Here is a 22,447-nt window from a genome sequence, read left to right on the forward strand (position 1 = left end):
TTCTACTCTCGAGCTTGAAGGTTCTCATATGCTGCTATTATTTGATAACAGAGGATTCAGACTGGACCTGTTGGTCTGTTGATTGATGTAGTTAGGGGAGAAGACCGAGCTCTCACAGAGGGCTATAAAGCACAGTGTGACTGGAGGACTTGTAAAAGCTATTCTGAGTCCTGCAGGTTTCTCCCTGTCTCCACCAAGATCACAATATATCATTAGATTTGTTCTTTTGAGATATTCAATTCATTTAAAAATTATTTCTGAGTGCCCATACCCACTATGTGTTTGATGTTATTATAAATATCAGAAATATACTGAAGAACAAGGCAGAAAAAAGTTGCTGCTCTGAAAGAGTATAGATTCTAGGGGTGAATACAGAAATAGGCAAATAAATACACAACACATCAAGATAGCAATCAATCAAAGGAAGGAACCAAAGCAGAGAAAGGGTCGGTTGGGGATGCCATTTTAGATAATGAAATCAGGGAAAGTTCTTTGAGTAGGTGTTCTGATACCTGAACGATGAGAGACAAGTCCTGTAAAGATCTGTGGGGAGACTTTCAGAAGAGGAAATGACAAAGATAAAGACACAGAAGAGACACTGAGCTGTTGAGTTCTAGGAACAGCAAGAAAGTCAGTATAGCTGAAGTAGGTGATGGTCATGGCGAGCACTAGAGAGATGAGGTTAGAGAGGAAGATGGTCAAATCACTTGAATTTTCATTGTAAGTGTGGTGGGAAGCTGATCACAAGTTGGAGAGTGACTTGGTCAGGTGTACATTCTTTAAAGTTTCATTTTAGTTTTGATTAAAACATAATTATACATATTTATAGGACAGAATGTGATGTTCTATATATATGCATATGTCACGTGCACGGTTTTAAAAATTTAACTCTGACTACTGTGTGAAGAGCAGGCTGTAGGGGAACAAGAGAAGAAATAGGGGATTGTGTGTAAACCATTGCAGTCATCCAGTGAGAGGTGCTTTGGGTTTGCACTAGGTTGACAGTAGTGGAGTTGGAGAATTGTTCAAATGGTACCTACTTCATGCATTCTTGGATACTCTAAACTAAAAATTTGACATAAGGGGTAAAGAAAGGGGAATCATCAAAAGTGTTGTGTGTTTTAAATTCAAGTATCAAAGATGAGAGTGTCCATAATTAACTCCTATATTTGGGGAAAAGATATAGGCTGGGATGAGATGGTGACTAACTTAAAGTTGTTTTTAAACATCATTGTTGACAAATTTGAAATAACACGTAGAAGAAAGGTTCATGAGACTCAAAATAAATAATGATACCCTGCACTTAAAGCAGGAGAATCATTTCTATTTTTTCAAAGTTATGTTTTAAGGAAGCTGGTAAAATCCTAGTTGGTGTTATTATGCAGTTCATTTCTGAATGCTGAGAAGGAAATCAGTGCTCACCAGAAGCTAATATGTGTTCTTAAACATCTAATCATACAGAATTACCTACTTTCTTCTTAACAGGCCTCCCTATTACCAGAGAACATGATTTATGAAAGGTTGTTTTATAATATATTATAAAATTCTGGTGAACTTTGATTTAGTTGCCCATGTGTTAATATAGATTAATAGCTTAAGAACCATACCTAAAGGAGATGGTGTATGGTTACCAATCGAAAGAGACCTGTAGACAGTGGCATCCTTTTTATTAATGGGGTTATACTTTTTTTTAAGAGAGAGAGAGAGAAATTTTTTTAATATTTATTTTTTAGTTTTCAGCAGACACAACATCTTTGTATGTGGTGCTGAGGATCGAACCTGGGCCACACGCATGCCAGGCGAGCGCGCTACCGCTTGAGCCACATCCCCAGCCCAGGGTTATACTTTTGATTACTTTTATTAAGAGCTTGGATGAAGTAGGAAGAAATCAATGGCAGTAACAACTAACTTTCTTCTTTTTGAGAACTCATACTTTGTGCTTTGACCTATTTTGACTCATGTAATACACAAAATTCTGATAGCCTCAGTGTTAGCCAAGATTTAATGAGGTAAAATTTAGTAGTGTTGAAATAATTCTACATGTATTATAAGAATCAGTTAGACATTTACAGGTAGGGAGTATCTGAATTAACTTTTTGTCAAAATATTCTGGTTAATTTTATGTTCAGCATTAGTCAACTGTAAAACATAGTTGCTGAAGCCAAAGGTAGTTGTCACATTTTATATCATCAGTAGCAGAGTAGCTTTAGCCAATGATGCAATCACCCAGTGGAATGTATACTGCTTAGTTTGCATGTGTCAATTCAGGGTAAAATACTTCGAAGGACATTGACAATGTCTGAAGATGGTGAAATAGGGGATAAATAATCTAGAAACTAATAGTTTATATATAGAGAAGAGTTGTTTCATCTGTTAAAAAAAGGAAAAAAAAAGAAAAGAAACTTGGGGAGGATTTCAAAACAATCCATAAATAGGAAAAAGGATTGGCCTTTTAGTCAGTCAGGGTCTGACAAGAAGATGATGGGCTTAAATGATTTGAAAAGAGTTTAATAAAAAGAATAGTTTCAAAGATATAGACATGGTTTAAAATCCAAGGCCACACTAAGATATCATTTCATAGGAGAGCTACAATAAAAAAGACAGAAAATAACAATTGTCAATGATGATAAGGAGGAATTAGAACTATCATATACTGCTGATGGGAATGCTAAGTGGGAAGCTATTTGGAAAACAGTCTGACAACTCCAGGAAAGATTTAATCTCATAACTTACCTTATGATTCATTAGCTCATTTCTGGGAATCCAAGGGAAGTGAGAATGTAGGTCCACACGAAAACTCATAGTATTCATAGCAGAATAATTCATGATACTCAAAAGTGGAAATAATCAAATATGCATCAACTGATCAGTAGATAACTGTGTAAAATCAGATAAATGTAAGATAAATGTATTCTATCCTTGCATAGGAATATTATTCAGCAATAAAAAAATACTGATACATGCTATAACATATATGACCCTTGAAAACACCATACTGAGTAAAAGAAATCATTCACAAGAAAACACATATTGTATGATTCCATTTGTTGAAATGGACATCCAGATAGCCAAATCTATGGGGGCAGAAGGTAAATTAGTAGCTACTTAAGAAACAAGGCTTATCAGTAAATAAGAAGTGACTGCAAATGGACATGGGGTTTCTTTTTAGGATGATGAAAATGTTCCAAATTTTATTGTGGTGATGATTGAACAATCCCATCAATATGGCAAGAGCATTGAATTCTACAATGGGTGTTTTATATTGTATGATAATTATATCTTGGTAAAGTTGTCACAAAGTAAACCAGTAAGGATTGGTGGAACACTCTAGGGTTAATAATGGCAGGGAGCTGTCACCATCCCTGGGTCTGAAGGAACTAGGATAGGGAACAGTATGGAAAGGCCTATCTGAATGGAGAGTGTCACCAGACTCTAAATAGTCACTTGCAGAAGTATACATCCTGACATTATTCTTACTCTGTGCTCTGATCACCTGTGGATCACAGGGAATCTCCTTATGTGACTCAGAAGGCAGCATCCTAGGGAACAGAGTTGGGTGAAAATTGAAGAATCTGGTACAAGTGATCCTATGTCTCTCTAAAGAGTAGTTAGAACCAGGTGTTGCCAAAAATGAAGTGGATTTTAATCTCTGAGAGCAGGATTGGATAAAATCTGCTGCGATGATAGTGAAATTATGTAGAGGATCCAGTTGTGTGTGCTAGATTTGCCACTCCAAGTTTCTAATTCCAATCACTGGCATACTGGCACCGATTTTATTATCGTTTGGCTAATTATGATTTTGGAAGTTCAAAATTTGGGCTTTGGCTAATAGAACATATAGTAGGTTCATTTTGATGAGTGGAAAAGCAAAGAAAATTCTGTGAGTATGCCTTGTTCACTTTGATTTCAACCCTAAGTGAACAATAAATTGGACTTCAGTATAGCTACAGACAGTTCTGGAAGTGAAGTGGCAGAAGAAAACGTAAGCTGATCATCAAAGAAGATGTAGGATTTGGAGAAATAAAATTTGCCTGCTTATTAATTTTACTGATATAATATATATATATATATATATATATATATATATATATATATATATATATATATAGTACTGCTTTCCTTTTTAGCTTATAATGATAGCATAATGATGACAGTTGAATATTCCCTCTGAGAAAAGTTACTGTCCATTTTCTGACACATGAAAGATGTCAAAAAAGCTTGGGTGTAATCCTCCCTCATGTATGTTTTACAAGGACTCCTTCTGGAGTCATGGAGGTGGGGAGATGATATGCCCACACTCTACCCCTGAAACCCGCATCTGACTGTGCTGCACCCAGAAGGCATGCTTTACACAACTCCACACTCCTCTGGCAGAGTCGGGGTCTATGGGGATGGGATGAAAAAAGAGGAGAAGATGGGAAAGTTACTCAAGTGACCATGTTCATGGAATTGCTGTATTCAGCAACCTCGTGGTTTGCAAGCTCCTCATATTGAAGACTTTAAAGAAGTTATTTGATGACTTTTAGGGTTTTCTAAAATTGGTACTTCTACTTTGTGCCATGTTTTATATCTACTACATTAAATATATACCAGTATAATCATTTACATGGTCCTGTGCCAGAATACAGAAACGGAGATGCTCATTTACAAATGTGGACAATATCCAAATAAACCACTGATATACCCTGCCAACTTAAATGGATGTAGGATTTGGAAGAAATACTTAAGACTATGGAATGTACTCTTCTATTTATCTTTATTCCTGGACATTCAGATATATTGCATAAATGCTTTAAAGGTGTCTTAGATTTATAGAAATTACCTAATTTCACCCTCAATATTTTTAAAGCCTAATTTACTATTTACTAAAGGGTGAATAGTTTAGATTACTTTTTCTATTTCTGTAAGTACTGTTTTAGCTTTTTTAATTTGTGGCTCAAATAAATACATCATCAATTCATCTTAAGGATGCCTTTTCACTGGTTTTAGACATTGTGGACGTAGAGATTCCCAGTTATATTATTAGTACCCAGAGTACAGCTTTCACACTGGTTTCTGAATCCATATATTTAATGGATTCACAATTTTATCTTTCACAATTTTTTTTTTTGATACTAGGGGATTGAACTCAGGGATACTCAACCACTGGGCTACATCCCCAGCCCTATTTTGTATTTTATTTAGAGATAGGGTCTCACTGATTTGCTTAGTACCTCACCATTGCAATCACTATTGTTTTTTGATTTCACCATGAGTGGGAAGCAATTTACCTATTTACATAGTATTTTTCATGAGGCATCCAACTTTAAAAAATCTTTATGAAATTAGGATGAATAATAGAATTAAATTATTTAATTCATATAAAATAATACAGAATTTGGCATATAGTATTGTAAAAATAAAGCACAAAACCTAGCACATACTATGGTTTGATAAAAGTGATAGTAGTAGTGATGCTGGTGATAATGATGATGATTGTAAATTAGTATACAAAAGTCAATTTTATATGATCAATTTGTGGAAGGTGAGTAAAAACTTAAAACCTTTAGTAAAAACTTTGAACCATTTATGGTCTTACTTTTAAAAAAATTCCACATAAATTTTAGAGATAAAACATGAAATGTAGAACATTCTCAGATTGAGGTCCCCATAGTCCCTCAAAAGCATGAATGTAAGTTTCTTTGCTGTTTCTAAAAAAAGTGTGAGATATTCATGTCCAGACATGGCAGTACACATTATTCCTCTGGATTATCTAAACTCTAATGGTATATCCAGCCCTGTCCCCAAACCCAGGCTATTTTTTACTTCAGTATTAATTGCATGTGTGGACAGTGTGAATTTGGCTGTCTATGATTCGTCAGTATATGATTAAGGAATTGTCTATTAAAAATAAATGACATTTTAAGATTTCTGCATTTTTTTTAAAGACCATCAACAAAGACACTTCCAATACTGCCAAGTATCTGAAACAAAGACTTGTTTGGAAATAATCACTTTTAGTGGTCATAGCTAGGAATAGTATTATTTGGGAATATAAATTTCTTTTACATGGCAACCTCATCCCTGAACACCAACCTCGTGTATCCAAATCCCTACTGGGCAGCTCCATTTGGTACACATAAAGCTCTTCCCTTTAGTGGCCTTGGAGTGGGCTCCTCTGAAGTCTTTCATCATGAATTCAGGGCAAATCTATTCCTCCCATTGTCCAGAACCAAAACTTGTCATCATCCTTGACGTCTCTTTTTCACTTATAATTACATCTAAACCCTTAACAAAACTACTCACGCAACATTTCCAGAATCATCTCCACTGTTTCCTGTCTTGGCCAAGCCACCTCATTCCCTGTTAGGGCTATGAGCGCCTGGCTGGACTCCCTTTAGCCCTGTTCTCCTTCATTGTTTTGGCATACATAGCCAGGGTGAGCCCTTGAAGTGGAAATCAGATTAGTCATCTTATGTCATCATCTGCACAGAGCCCTCCAATGGTTTCCTGCCTCATAGGAGTCCTCACTGTGACCCTCAATGAGCAGAGCAGCCTTCACTCACTCTACTGGCCTGCTCCACCTTCCACACTCTTCCCCTTACTTACTCTGCACTGGCCACGCTGCCCATTGCTTCTCCTCCAACATGAAAGCTATCACCCCTGGCCCTCCTTAGGGCTTTCCTCCCTGGCAGGGTTCCCAGGCCTGTGGCCCTCTTTGTTCTGGAAACAGATAATAGCATGACTCTTTTCCCAACACTTTCTTCCAGTCTTGACTCAAATGGCACATCAGCCTTACTGAAAACTTTAGGTAGTCCTGCTCTAGTACTTTCTAGCCTCCCTCACTTTGAGTACTTAGCACTCTCCTATCTAACATGGCATTTTGTTAGTTTGTCTTATGATTTTTTTGTTACCCTGAGTAAAACATGAGCTGCATGAGGGCTTGGAGCTTGGTCCCTTTAGTTTACTGCTGCAACTCCGGAGCCGAGGATAGTTTCTGACTAATGGAGACATGCAATAAATATTTGTTGAATACATGGATAATTCAAGGCTGATTTTTGCCTGGTATTCTGTATTTATAGCCAAAAATGTCATAAATAGTTTTGCATTGCTTTGAGTTACACATAGGCAGCTTTGGGGTTAAAATGAAATTCTTAATTGTTATTTTTAGTATCCATTTATGTTCTCCCTAAAGAATCTGTCTGCTCTGGTGCATCTATCACGTTTTTATTAATTAACCACAAGTCTAATGAATTTATCTGACTTTTTTGAACACTTTTTTGAACGCAGGTCACTCATAAGAGACATGCTCCAACTTTTTAAAGACACTTCCGATTTTATTGTTAAGGTAAGACTAGCAAATAATCCATATAGAAGGCCATTTTCAAATATGAGGGCTTTTGAAAGAGGAATTCATAGAATACCAATTAAGATTATTTTTTTAAAGAAATACTCTCACCCCTTCTAGTGGCTATAGGGTGAGAACATGTGATTTGGATATTTTAAAAGTTTCCATGTGATTCCACTAATCCACAGCACCTCCCAGTAGGAACTATTGATATAACAGACATGAATGTATTGTGCTTTCAGACAAACTCACCTTACACCTTATATATCAGGCCTGTCTAGAATATTCTCACTGTATAAATTGAGTTTTCTACTTAAAGAAACATTACTGAATCTATCAACTTTGGGGGTAATAATCTATGTTAATACTAAAAATAAACATATGTATTTAATTGTACATGCTTCCTTTTTATGAAAGAGAGTGTTTTGCCTGGTGGGACTGCATTAGTGTCTGCTTTCCAGGCATTTGACATGTTCTTACTAAGAGATAGTTCTCACACCTTACGCCTTCTCAAGTAAAGATTACACTGGCCCAAAGTCTGCACTTGATGTTTTTCTTAATCTGTTGCTTACTGCCCTGTAGATGCCCTCCTTGGGAATTTTGTTTCAGATTTAGGTGAAAGTTTTAGGGAACTCTCTTTCTAATTAGTTGCCAGTTTCTGATCAAACAAAAGTTGGATTGTGTTTTCCTCATTCATCCTTTACATTCAGAGAAAGCTGAACTTATACCCATGCTGTAAACAGTTCGACATCATTTTGACCTCAGCTGACAAAGTCTTGGGTTTTCCTCAGTTTACTCTCTATGTACTCTGCTTCCCTTCTTAAAAATGTGTCATGAGAACTGGGACAATTAAAAATACTTGCCCTTGAAAATAAGAGCTCCATGAGTCTCAGTCTGGGGATGGGTTTATCTTGGTTCTGTGAGCTACACGCACGCACACTAATTTACTAGTGCTGGAACCAAATGGGTTGAAAATCCTTGTTTTCCCACCAGATGGGTTATTTTAAAATATCACAAAACTTCTGAGGTTATTTACATTACAAATGCGCTTCTTCACACACATCAAGAATTGAGTACCATGTTTTGACAGTAACTCCTTTATGAAATTATATGTTGCGCAAGTAGAGTAAAATTCAAGTCATTCTCAAGGGAGCAGGCTTATGAATCTGGATGAGGTCACACCTCTTTAAAGATGCAGTTTGATAATCCGACATCAAAACAAAGGAATTCTGTTAATCCTCTCACAAAAGTGCAAATTGCTAATCAGATCCCTGGGCTGGGCTGGCAGCTTGGTAAACAATAAGCTTGGCAGAAGAGCAACTTTGGGCGGATAGATAGCTGAGAAGCTTGGGATACCAACTATGCCCCTACTTAGCCCAGTTGGGCCTGTTGTTTCGAAACAATTACGTATGTCAATGGAGGTGGTTTTTGCAGTCATTGTGTTCTTGTGCTTTTCTCCTTCCATGTTAATGATGATGCAAATCAATCTTCCTGTCTTTATTTCACTTCACTGGTGTATAGGCTACTATGCCCCCTATATTCTTTTCACTTGGATGCATGTGTCTTTTGAATTTTCATTACGCATCTCTCTACAAGCCCAGAGGGTTTTCCTTCCTTCCCATAACTAGTGTGGTGGTATGTGAAAAAAAAGAATCTTCTTCTGGAAGGTGTAATAATTAAGACTTTAGAAAAATTATTTCTGTAAGTGACAAAATTCAATTTAAGGCAGCTTAAGAAAGAGAGTTGGAGTTTTGGGGGTAAAGGAATACCAGCAAAGCAAATAACCAGTGAGGGGAAAAGGCAGACATGAAGATGGGGCTCAGGAACAGTTGGAACCAGGAGTCACACCGTCTGGACTTGATGCCCTTTTCTGCTCCCCCAGTCAGTTTGAAAGTTGACTTTATTCTTTCTTCTGCAGTAGAGAATTTTTCATGTGGATTACTGACAGCCTTGGAGTTTCATAGCTCACTGCTTTCTCCTTCTACTTAATACAGTGTCACAGGGAAGGACTGTGATTGGCTCAGCTTAGATCATGTTCTTGTTCTGGACTCATCCACCATGTGGACATGTCCCCATATTGGTCAGAGCGTAGAAGGTGCTTGCTGTGTTCTTTTCAGACTTACTCTACACTTCTGAACCTGAGGCTTATGTGAGCATGTAGAATTACTGTGCCCATCTCAATACCACTCTTTTCAACCTCTGTTTGGCCTTCTTGGTGTTTCCAATGTGTCCCCAAATTTGACTGAGTTAATTTGAAAGCAAGAACTACAACTGCATTTTAAAAGGGGCTCTCATTAAAAGAGTGCATGAGTTTAAATACTTCCAGCGAGCTTCCGGTCTCCTCTAAGAGAGTATTTGTAAATTATTTGGATACAGTGGTACTGAGAAGAAGCAAAAATTACAGTTTGGGTTGTGGAGTCTCATTCTAGCAGGTAAGAGCTGGGTGCCTCTCTTTTGGTGCTTTATGGATTGCAGTTGGCAGGTTGGTGTTCAACCAGATGAACAATGTGGCACATGACAAATCTACATCTGTAAAAGGAGAAATGAGTCAAAGATAGAGGTTTGGGGCAGAGGATGGCCATGTGGGAACAGCTTACCCACAGCCAAAGCTTTCGGAATAAGAGCACTGTCTTTTTAAAAGCAGTAGGGGGCAAGGATTGAGGGAGTGCTCACAGCGGTAAGTATAACACAGCTGTGCTCTGTTTATGCTTCGGCTACAATAAAAAAGCTATAAAATGTGAGATGTCATAGCTCCACTTTGCTTTATTTATACTATTTCCTCTGAGCTCTGTCACACTGCACATTCATCTGCTAAGTTGCAGCAAGAATGGAGATTAAAATATCACAGCTCAAAATAGGAGTCAAGCGGAAGGAGATTCATCATAGCCCTATTAAAAATATGTAAATATGGGAATGAAGTCATTTTAAAGCTATACAGCCTCCTCCTTTGAGTTAAGATCCCTTAAGCAAGCGGTGGCTATGCCAAGGACAGCAAGGGGACTTTTCTTTCACCCATGGAAATCCTTTTAAGATTAAAGACTGTTTGAATTGCAAATTATATATGTTTTCCAATAATCATACCCAAGTTAATAATGGCAGGAAGTCTGATAGAAGACAAAAACAACAAAATCTTTTTTTTTTAATTAAGGGTTGTATGTTGTTCACTTGGTAAGAATTTTTCAAATTAATATATGAAATCTCCTTTTTGACCTTAGTTAATGTAATTTGAGGAAACTGCACAAGCATCACTAGGTAGGAAAGTTCCAAGAAGGAAACTGACATTTAGAGATATAATCTGCCTTTCCACAATCCAACTACCCAACTGGACAGCTCAGATTGGAAGCTAGGACTTCTACCTAAAGCTCTGCTAATAAAATTATCTCTTTGATCTTTTCCTATACCTCTAGTTCTGACAAAAAGTATTTCACTCTGCTGTCTATATGGCGTGCATAGGAGAGTCAGGGATAGAGTTTTTAGATAGAAAGTCTGGAATATCTCAAATGCTATTAACAAGCCTTTTACGATCTCTTCACTGTGCTGCTGAGTGGCTGTTGATCTTTTGACCTCCTTATTTTCCAAATGTGCTATTGCTATTGTAGTAATAATAAAGACCAACACTTACTAGGTGCTTACTGGGTACCAGGAACAGTTCTGAGTGTTTGATGTGCAATAATTACTTTAATCTGCATGACAACCTTATGGAGTAGGTGCATTATTTCTCACATTTTATGGATGTGGAAACTGAGGCATAAGATTACACAGCTTGTGTGAGAGAGCAGCAATTCAACTGCTATTGTCTTTCCCAAAGTATGAGAAAACCAGTGGCAACAGCGGTGGCTGGAAAAGGGGACACTTTGGGTTCCAGGTACAGGCCCTCTACTACTCTTTTTTTTTTTAAGTTTTTTTTTTTTTAGTTGTTGATGGACCTTTATTTTATTTATATGTGGTGCTGAGAATTGAACCTACTGCCTCACACATGCTAGGCAAGTGCTCTACCACTGAGCTCCAGCTTCAGTCCCTCCTCACTACTATTCTTCATAAAGTTTTCTCACCTTTACAATAAACTGAATACATTATATGTATTTTTTCATATGATTATGTCCTTTCCAGTTCATCTTTGCCTGTATCTGTATCATTAGCTCATGAAAATGCTTTCTTTTGACCAGCGACATTTTTTTTTCATTGTTAATTTGTTTCAGAAACATTTATGTTAAATATTTCTAATATGTAGTGACTGTTGAATTTCTTTTGTCATATACTTTTCACTGTGTTTTATTTGAGCTCTTGAATGCAATCAATTGGGGGAACATAGGTGGCTGAGGACTTTCTGGCTGTGTGATGCTGTGCAGTATCTTAATCCCTGTCAGTTTTCTCATCTACGTAATATGGTGTAATCAAAGTATTTCTCCTATTGGATTATTGTGAGAATTAAGCAAGATATATGTGTAAAGCTCTTAGCACAGTGCTTACTTGTAGTAGTAAGCTACTATAAAATATGAGAGCATTAGTTATGATTATTTTTTTGTAGTCCTGGGCTTTGAACACAGGACGTTGTTCATGCTAGGCAAGTGCTCTTTCACTGAGCTACATCCCCAGCCCTGCAGTTATGATTATTCTTGATCATAACTGAGGCTCATTTTGTATATGTGTCTCTTGTTCCTTACACTTTCAATTTTTCCATCCTAATTGGCAAATCAGGTGACTTCTTTGTGCTTACATTCATGAATGTGAAAGATTCAGGAGCTATCAGGAATTAACCAGGATGGGACTTCAGAAATGGTGTAGGCCAGCCCTTTAATGTGAGGAATATAATACCTGAATGATCAGTGACTTGTTCAAGAACAGTAGCTGGTAGAGCAGAGACAAAGCCCGCAGGTCCCAGCTGCAGATTTCAGCATAACCCTGCTACCTTCATATGTTCATGGCTACTTCCTTGTGTGATAGAAGACAGGGAAGTTCTTGAAATGTATAAGAGGAAACACAGTGAGCATCTGAGGGGTTTAAATTAGGCAAGTTGCCCTCGTACCTCAGACTGATTACCATTTAAGATTTTAGAGCATGTGCTAGGTGTGATGGCACACTCCTATAATCCCAGAGGCTTGGGAGGCTGAGGCAGGGAGAACATGAGTTCAAATCCAGCCTCAACAAAAGCAAGGCACTAAGCAACTCAGTGAGACTCTGTCTCTAAATAAAATACAAAATAGGGCTGGGGATGTGGCTCAGTGGTGGAGTGCCATTGAGTTCAATGCCCAGTATGAAAAAAAAAAAAAAAAAGATTTTAGGTCATGCATCTTTTCGGCAGACTTCGAAAGAAGACTCTAGGAAAGATGCTTTAGGCTGCAGGGAGGACAAATGGTCATCTTTCTATTGACTTTGAGGAATTTGTGTTCTTAATTCCTTTTTTTGGTGTTAATTGAGGTAACAGTTTTCAGTAGTATAAGAATAAGTAGACCTAATGTGTTTAAACAAGGTAGAAAGAAAAGGTATTGTTACAGCAATTAAAATAATTTAAATAGGGAAATATCTGATAAAAGAAAGTAATAATTTTGATACACATATAATGGGCTGAACATTCATCAATTTTTATTTCAATACACAAAAAGGAAAGTGGAGCTGTTTTCATAATCTACTTTTTTCTCCAGAGCTCCCAACCTACTCGGCAGGTTGATAGGTAGTAAAAAGTGAACACAACATCAGGTGCAGTGGTGCACATTTGGAATCCCTGCTACTCAGGAGGCTGAAACAGGAGCATTGCAAGTTCAAGACCACCAGATTGGCAACTTACTAAGACCTTGTCTCAAAATAAATAAAAAGATCTAGGGATGTCATTCAGTGGTAGAGAGCCCCTGGGTTCAATCCCCAATACCACTGGCAGGGGGAGTGAAGACAGAATTACTCAGTGTCACATCACCCTGTTTGTTAGTTTCTTTCTTTCCCTGTTCAGATCCAGGACTAGGGTGGGGAGCAGGGTACCTAGGATGAAATATATAAGGAGGTGCCACTCTCAGGTGCCAAGCTTGCACCTACATGACCCTGAGAGCACAACCTTTGACTTGAATTTGTTCATGTTCTGGTATTTAAAAATCAGAATGTACCTATTACTTATTTGAAACATCACTATCACATCACTAATAATATTAAGTATATCCTTCTGTGGATACAAACTGTGGATGATGTATGCTTTAGGTTTCAGGGAGGAAAATTTGCCTGGAGCTCCAGTACCATACAAGAGAGTTCTTTAATGGCTGATGTTTATCTTGCATGCTGGAATACGTACGCAGGGCCAGGCCACCAGGAACTCTAAGACAGGGTGTTGGGAAGAGGAGGAGTTATTGCTACAATACGTCTAAAATGTGTTTGGCACACATTTCATGTTACTTTATAAATTTTTATTCCTTACTTCTAGTCTGGTTTCTACTCTTTTGGGGGGGCAGGGGAAGGTACCGGGGATTTAACTCAGGGGCACTTGGCCACTGAACCACATTTCCAGTCTTATTTTGCATTTTATTTGGAGATAGGGTCTTACTTAGGGTTGCTTAGCATCTCGCTTTTGCTGAGGATGGTTTTGAACTCGCAATCCTCCTGCCTCAGCCTCCTGAGCTTCTGGGATTATAGGTGTGTACCACCTGCACCTGGCCTGGTTCCTACTCTTAATTTATAATATTCCCCCTTTACCACATGTGTATCTTGTTCAGATACTCCTTGACTTACAATGGGATTACACCCAGATAAATCTATCATAAATTGAACATGACTTAAGTAGAAAATACATTTATTATACCTAACTGACTGAATATTATAGCTTAGCCTATCCTACTTTAGCAAGCTCAGGGCACTTACTTTAGTCTCTAGTTGAAAAATGCTCAAGTTATAATGAAGTATTGAATATTACAGTAATGTATTGAATACTATGCTGAAAGCAAAAAACAGAATGGTTGTATGGGTATACTTTTATACCATTATGAAATTGAAAAATTGTCAGGCAAACCATGGTAAGTTGTGAACAATCTGTATATTTTACCCTACAGGAGAGATTTGGTCCAGCCTTAACTTGTCCCAAAAGGCTACCTATTCATAATTACTTACTGAATCTAAGAATTTGGGATGCATATGCTTCTTGAATTTTCCCCTACACTCTGCTTATAGAAGAGGCAGACCTGCAATGTCACGCACTTTTAGTACAATTTGATAAATTGACGTGATTAGGTACAGTATTTTATGGGAGCACAGAGAAGGGTCACCTTCTTTTGCCTGAGAGGGTCAAAAAGTGTTCCCCAGAGAATTGAAGCCCTGGTTAGCTCTTAAAGATTAATCTTGGTCTTCCAATTGAACAAGATGGAAAGTGTATTTTTAAAAGTGCAAAACTCAGTGAAGGGAAGGCCCTTGTCTGTCCTATTCAACACTATATCCCTGTCACCTAACACAGAGTTTAGCACATCGTACACACTTCAGTATTTAGCGCATCAGGGAACTTTATTTTGAAGGATGTTGAAATTGGTTTTTGAGCAGGAGTACAACATGGTAAGATCTGTGTTTCATAAAAATAGTATGGTAGTGTTATAGCAAATGAATAAAAAAGGAAATGAGCTGAGCTACTGTAGTAACACATTCTGCAAAATCTCCTGGGAGAGATTCCATTTAAGTGATCCCCAGCCTCATTCCAGGTACTTAGAGAGTATGTCCTGGGACTGAACGGATGGTAGTTTCTCAAGTTTGCCTTTAGATGGAACAGTCACTGCTTACCTTCATCCCTTGAAAAGGCCTAAGAAAAGTTGGAAGTGATTGACTGCATATTGAAGAGTTGCCTTCTCAACTCTGTACAAGAGATAAACAGCTAAATTTTCCAAGTGTCATGTGTGCAATAAATACAAACTAGTAGTTTGTTGTGCATTTATTTTTTAGAGTAGTTCCATGAAACATCAGTGCTAGGAGTAGTAACCTGGGTTGCTATGGTTAATTCAACAATGTGTGATTCTTGTTTTCAGAGTGAAAAACTGGAGAGAAGTCAATAAAGGCTTACAGGATCTTGTGTTCCTGTGCAACAACATGAGTACAAATTCAGTGCCTAAAGTAGTCATTCTTTAGCTCACAGTTTTGCAGATCAGCAACCCAACCCTACCTGGTTGGGATCTCTGCTCAGGATATGAGACAAATCAAGGGTGGTCAGGCTGAGTTTTTATTTGTAGGCCCTGGTGGGGAAAAAATCTATCTACAAATTCATCTTGTAGTTATCAGAATTCAGCTCTTTGTGAAGCAGGTCCATGTTCATTATTGGCTTTAAGTTAGGTGTCTCCTATATTCTAGAGATGACCTCTATTTCTTGCACATGGCCTCTTCTATCCTGAGTCATGGTGTGTCAAATCTTCTTACTTCGAATCTCCATCTTTGACCTCTAGCCTAAGATTTAAAAGACTTGTGTGATTAGGTTAAATTCTACCTAGATAATCTGTCTTAATTTTTTTTTTTAAGTAGCAAAGGCACACAACAAACCTTGTAGAGAGTTTTAAGGAATTTTGAGATAAGACCAAATAAGTTTTAATAGAGATTTGTTTATAACTGGTATTTTAGCTCATGATCAAAAAGGTCAGGTGCCTGGTGGCAATCACTTCTCTTTATGGTGAGGTCTGATTCAAACAAGACCTATCTTAGATATAGCAGTTATAGTCCCTCTCCTCATGAAAGCAGAGCCCTCACTCTGTCAGTAGGATAGTGCCAGTAGGGTGGTACTTACCACTTCTAAAGAAAGAGGATAGAAGAAGAGGACATCTTCCTTCAGGTTCTTTCTATTGAAGGACAGATCAAGATTGGAATAACTTATCCCCCAAAATATCAAGTACCGAGAATGTGAAGATAAACATGAGAATCTACCTGCATTGCCAAGCAAAAATAAATTGAGAAGATTTGTCAAAGTTGATGCCTCTGAAGTTCCCTTTGAGAGCCACCAAGAGATGTCATGGGCGTGGAGATGTCTCTGATGAGTTTCCGAAGTAAAGGAGGAACCTGAGTTAGGACCAGTGAAGTTATTTTTTGGTACTGGGGATTGAACTCAGGACACTCCACTACTGAGCCACATCCCCAGCCCTAGTTATTGCTTTATTTAGAGAGAGGGTCTCGCTGAGTTGCTAAGCACCTTGCCATTGCTGCAGCTGGCTTTGAACTTGCAATCCTCCTGTCTCAGCTTCCCGAGCCACTGTGCCCAGCACCAGTGGAATTCTCATCATATGTGTCAGAAAAGAATTTCAGCTTTGCCTGGCACAGACATAGCCTGGTTTATTTATGAAAGTAGATACATTTTCAAGGAAAAATGGGAACAATCTTGAGAGAGATATACCTTTGATGTAAAGCAAGAAATACACATTCAAGGGAAAAGGGAGGGAAAGAGAGCTCCTGAGGAAAAGACAGCCAATAATCCTTTTTAAAGTCAACTGTGTCACTAATACAACCATTCATGGGGCAAAAGTTCATCATACTCAGGTTTCCAGGGATTATGCAGAACGTATTTACCAACTGGGCAGATCTTGAGAGCCATCTTAAAGTTCTGTCTACTAATATTTGTAATGGGTTTATTTCTTTAAAAATTTAATATTATAAGCAATCTATTGCATAGAATAACTCATATGCTTAGAAGAAACACAACATTTAATATTTTGTTTGAAAAACGGAGATTAAAAGTCTATCTTTTTATTTTTTATTTGAGTTGTAGGTGGACACAATATTTTATTTATTTATATGTGGTACTGAGGATTGAACCCAGGGCCTCACATGTGCTAGATAAGTGCTGTACCACTGAGCCACTATCCCATCCCCTAAAAGTCTATCTTTTATTGAAGTTAATTTTCCAAGATCTGACCTCAGTAGATCTATCACTAATCTTTGCTTGTATGTGATCCATTCAATTCTAAATATGACTAAGCAAAATTAAGTCCCGGGCTGGGGATATAGCTCAGTTGGTAGAGTGCTTGCCTTGCATGTACACCCCTGGGTTCGATCCCCAACAACAAAAGAAAAGAAATCAAGTCCCAAAACTTTTTTATATTTATTACAGGGAACTTGGGAGGTAGGGGAGCTTCTACTGTTTGTGCAAGGAAAAATAAACAATGGCGTATAGTGTATACATAGACCCCATCTGGTCAAAAGAGCTTGTAACCATGAGATCTTTGTTAAGTTCACTGGAGTGGTAAAGCTATTTTTCAAAGCTTTCTGGACTCTCTGGACTCACAGAGGATGGGAAAGTTTGACCATGGTATAGTTAGTCATTGTCAAAGGGAGCCACCTCTCCACATAAAATCACCCTCACTTCTGATATCAGTCCCAAGTTTTGGGGTTCCTAAAGCCATTCTTAGGTTTGACAGTTTGCTTCAATGACTCACAGAGCTCAATGAAACCTATTATACGCACAGTTACTGTTTATTATAGGGAAAGGATACAAATTAAAATCAGCCAAAGGAAGAAGGCAGAGTCTGGGAAGTACCAAGCACACAGCTTCCTTCTCAGGAAATGTTACATTCTTGGCATCAGCATGTGACAATATGAATATGCTGGGAGCATTGCCAACCAGGAAGATCACTTGAGCCTTTGGTGTCCAGAGATTGTACTGAAACTCCACCACATACTGTTCACCTGGCTGACTTTTGGTTTCTAGCCCCTTGTGGGTCTTGGTGTTGAATGCACACCTTTAGTTTCCAGCCCCTTGTAGAGGCACAACTGATACCAGGGCCCAAAGTCTCCCTTGTAAATCACACTGTTAGACTACAGATTGTCAAAGCCTCCAGGCAAACAAAGATGCTCCTATGACATTTTGAATTCCAAGAGAATATCTCCTAGTAGCCTGAGGCAAAAGCCCATCTCTTTTGGGCAAGTTTGATTCTTCATACATTAAAGGCAGGGAGGGAAAGAAGAAGGAAAAATCATCATTTATCATGTGTTGGCATGTTAAGCTTTGTGTCTCTTAATCCTTTCAGCATTATTAGAAGGACACCACAATTATCCTTATTTCACAGACAGTGGTTTTAGCAAAACCAAGTAATTTATCCAAGATCAGGAAAATAGTAAGTGGCAGAACCAGGAATTGATCTCAGTTAGCCTGACTCCAGAGGACATGATCTCAAACACTTGACTGTATTGTCACCACCAAAGCCAAAAGACCATAATAATATAGAAGGATATAGAAATGGGTTATTCTTGAGAATTGAATTTTTAGAATAAAGTTGCCATTCAAATTTATAACAATGTACACTGTGACTTTAATTGTATAGGATACAGGGGAAGACAGTTGATGTATAGAATGGTTATTTCATTGAATTCATACCTTCCAAGTAGATTCTGGTCTGTACTTAATCATTTAATTCAAAAATTTGTTGGGTATGTGTTATATTCCAGGTGCTGTGCTGGCTTCTGGTGACCCAGAGATGATGAAAAATATGTTCCTGCCCACAAGGAGTTAGCGATTCACTGGAGTATGTAAAATACTTCTTTTAATTTTCAATATTATTTTTGTTTTAAGCACAATGTAGATATCTTCATATATATAAAAATATTTTGAACCTGGATTTTGCCAATATTTGAAATAATTTCTTGAGCTAATGCTAAAGAAGGTTGAATAATTTGGAGACTACTGTTTATATAATCAAACCCAATAGTTAATTTCAGGTTCAAACTTTTAATAGCTTTTGTGGGAATAGCGTAGATATCAAGAAAGCAAAAACTACTTAAAAAAAAAAACACATTCAGACTTGTATGTTTCCTACATTGTGTATATTTGAAGGCAGATGAAGGGAGTGCCACCAAAACACATCAGAGCTAGCCACACTCTGTCCTCTGCATGCCTATAACTGACTAGCCTGTTCCTGATCAGTTATTTTAGTGATAATTGTTATCTTTGATTTTTTCCTACTTCATCAGTTGCTCTGAATGACCAAAATCTCTATTGGGTTAAAGCAGAGTTAACTTTTTTAAAAAAATATGTATTTTATTTGAGTCATGATAAAAGTTGTGTTTATAATATATACATTTAAAATAAACCAGGAAGTATGTTGAGAGTAATCTTGAAGAACTAAATATAGCAAATGCAGTAAGTATAAATGAGAAAATATCTGGGTGTAGAATCAGAAAATAAAGTAAGAAATTCAAGTTGCACTTAATGTCCACTAGTTGATACTGATGCTACACAACTCTAACAGTGATGTATTTGGACATACTTAATAGGTGTATTAATATGCTGTCCAGATTAAACATCATAACTACTGAGAGTGCAGTTCTAATCATCTTAAAACATGAGCAAACCACAAAAGAACATGTCTCTTTTCTTGGCAATATGATTTTAATTTTTAAAAGCATTTAATTTCACAAACCATATTCATCATTTTTGCATAGATAAATGTTGTGGCAATTTTTTGAATGAACATTTTGGTTTCCTAAAGAAATTATGGGTACACTATAAATTTATAAATGAAAGGCCATTTATCAGAGTTATAAATATAAGTGGTTCCTGTGTTGATGCCTGTGTAAACGGAAAGTGGTTTAATATCTATTGGTTTTTGTGAATAGTTAACACTGCAAAAGAATATAGATATTGTCATTCTTACATGGTGTCATAACATTGGCAAAGTGGTGAGAACAACATGCAATATTTTTTGAATAGCATGGCATTTCTTTGAATTACTGCTGGCAATAGAACATAAATCAGCCTTAATGATGGATATTCTAAAGATGTTTATTAATCTATTCATTTAATCTAAAATACTCACTCTTGGCATTTATAGAGCCAGTTCAAAGGAAGTGGCAACCGTTCTAAACACCAGTCGTTACTTTTACGGGTTCCATAATTATGTCAGCAAAGTCTGGTTGGAATCTAGATCAGAATGCATAAAAATCTATTCCTCCTAATCTATGCTGAAGATACTTGTTTAGCCAAAATATATTTTTCTTGTATGTGTCTAAATAAAATCTCAATTTGTTCCACTTTTAATGAAATGAACTACATGACTCTCCATTTGAATCCTGTTTTTAAATCCCATTTTTCTTTGTTCCTGCCTCCCTCCTGCACTCCCTCCCTGTCTCTTTCTCTCAACTGCAAAATAATCTGCACTCTGTAAACTTGGACGGAAAAGGACTGGAAAACTGACAAAATTCCTCTGTTCCAAATTAAGAAGTAGTATATGGTATGTGATTTTGACAACATGTAATGGAATTAAAGACAGGTAGGAAGGCCAGAAGTAGAGTACAGAGAGAGGGATATTGCATAGGAAAGGTCACAGAAACCCATAGAAATTAAACAGAAGAGTTAGCTTTGCAGATGTCATGGAGTAGATGGCATGAGTGTGTATGTGCCCAGAGGGGCACATTATTAACATATGGAAAAATCTGGGCACAAAGTAACTTCTGGATAATGTAAAAAAATTTCAATTTTACTCCATCTTGAAGGGAGCATGTTAGTGCTCTGTCTTCATTTGGTAGCAATTTGGTGGCAGTAGCATTGTCTCAACTGTATCATCCTCTCAGGCTTTTGATCAAGCTGAAACAGATTCTTTGTCCCAGAGCCCTGTTGAAAAAAAATTTTTTTCTGTACCAGTTCATTCTGGTTTGGTTCCTGTGCTCCTCTCTTCTAGCACAGAGTAGAATCACTTTTATCTTTTTCCTTGGACTAGGCATTAGGATTGTATTTCAGAGAGAAACAGGGTACTGTTAAATGAAGGAGACTCTATGGATGCTAGGTAAAAAAAAAAAAAAAAAAAAGAATGGTTGGCTGCCAGAAAAATCACAATGAGTATATATAATCAGCCTGCCCCAGTTTTGCATTTCAGATTCAACAGTGGATCAAAAGTATTCAGAAAAAATTCAGAAAGTCCCCAAAAGCAAAACTTGAAATTGCTGCTTACCAAATGCTACTCTGAATCCACATTAGTGCGTAAGAATTATATGAGGTATTACAAGTAATCTAGAGAGTGTGTAATGTGTATGGGAGGGTGTGTATAAGTCATTTGTAAATACTATGCCATTTTATATGAGGGACTTGAGTATCTGTGAATTTTGATGTTTGTATGGTAGGGGTGGAGGTTGGTCCTGGAACCAATTTGCCCTGGATACTAAGGGAGAACTGTGTACATGAAAATTTTTTAAAAAATATAATTCTAGATGCCTATGGATTTCCTAGCAATCCCAAGATCCTGGGTTAAGAAAGTTTAAAAGTAATACTGAATCATTGCTGTCTGGACCAAACAAAAAACAGCATCAGTAACTATAACCATCCAGGTGAATGAATTGTTACTGGAATTGTTTCCAGAATAAAGAAACAAAATTAGTATAATACATAACTAATGGTTGAATTGATAATATCCAAATTAAGAAGTAGTTACATTTTCTTATTATCTAAAGTGGAAGTGAATGGATTAGTTTGGGCATATTTCTTTGCTATTATTCTGTATAAGAAAAAGGTAAATCTTTCATTCAAGGATGGACCTTATCCTGGCAACATTAGAAAACTTGAATTAAATAGAAGTGAAATTTTCTAATGTTGGCTCAACCACTGGAATTGCTATGGAAGCCTATGTCTGTATACATCTTTAATACCTTCAATTTAGTGCAGTTTTTTTAGAGTATTAAAGTAACTTGTAAAGGAAAATAATTTACTAATTTTTCTTCTTTATAGCTCTGTTTTATTTTGAAACATGTTGATGAAGTCACTTATTTTCTTAACTATTTTTAATTGAGGAATTTGGGAAAAATGGGTAGAAAGTATAGGTCATTTGTAGGAAAATATGAGTACTTTATTTAAAACGCCTACATAGTGATTGTGTATTTTTCATTAATATTTGTAAGAAAATAACCTTTTACAAGGTGGAGACTAGAGAAGTAGTCACTGGGATGGAAGTCATAATTATGTTTATTTTTCCATGGATTCCTTGATTTATTAACAAGGAGTTTGCCTGGGGTTATAAGTTGCTTCACTGAGCACAGGAGGAATTTTTCTTTATAGGTCAAAATCCTACTCAAAAATGGGAAGGAATTCCATGTTTGCTAGATGATTTTGAAGAATAAATGTGTTAAATGAAGAAAGGTGCATTGTTACCTTATGTCCCTTCACATAAACAAAAAAATCTGTAAAGTTAGCACTGTTCCTCA

At 37.1% G+C, this 22,447-nt stretch overlaps 1 protein-coding gene across 16 annotated transcripts in view; it reads left to right on the plus strand.

Annotated features, from left to right (window-relative positions):
• Positions 1–22,447, plus strand: part of Sox5 (SRY-box transcription factor 5) — a 960,217-nt gene that overhangs the window by 154,132 nt on the left and 783,638 nt on the right. For 15 of the 16 annotated variants that reach the window (XM_071610082.1, XM_071610083.1, XM_071610079.1 and 12 more), the window contains one exon: positions 18,707–18,783. The exons of the other annotated variant lie outside the window; for it this stretch is intronic. The gene's annotated coding sequence lies outside the window, so the exon portion shown is untranslated. The remainder of the gene's footprint in view (positions 1–18,706; positions 18,784–22,447) is intronic. 16 annotated transcript variants of the gene reach the window in all.

The sequence above is a fragment of the Marmota flaviventris genome, chromosome 3 (assembly GCF_047511675.1).
Source record: "Marmota flaviventris isolate mMarFla1 chromosome 3, mMarFla1.hap1, whole genome shotgun sequence".
NCBI classification, from domain to species: Eukaryota; Metazoa; Chordata; class Mammalia; order Rodentia; family Sciuridae; genus Marmota; species Marmota flaviventris.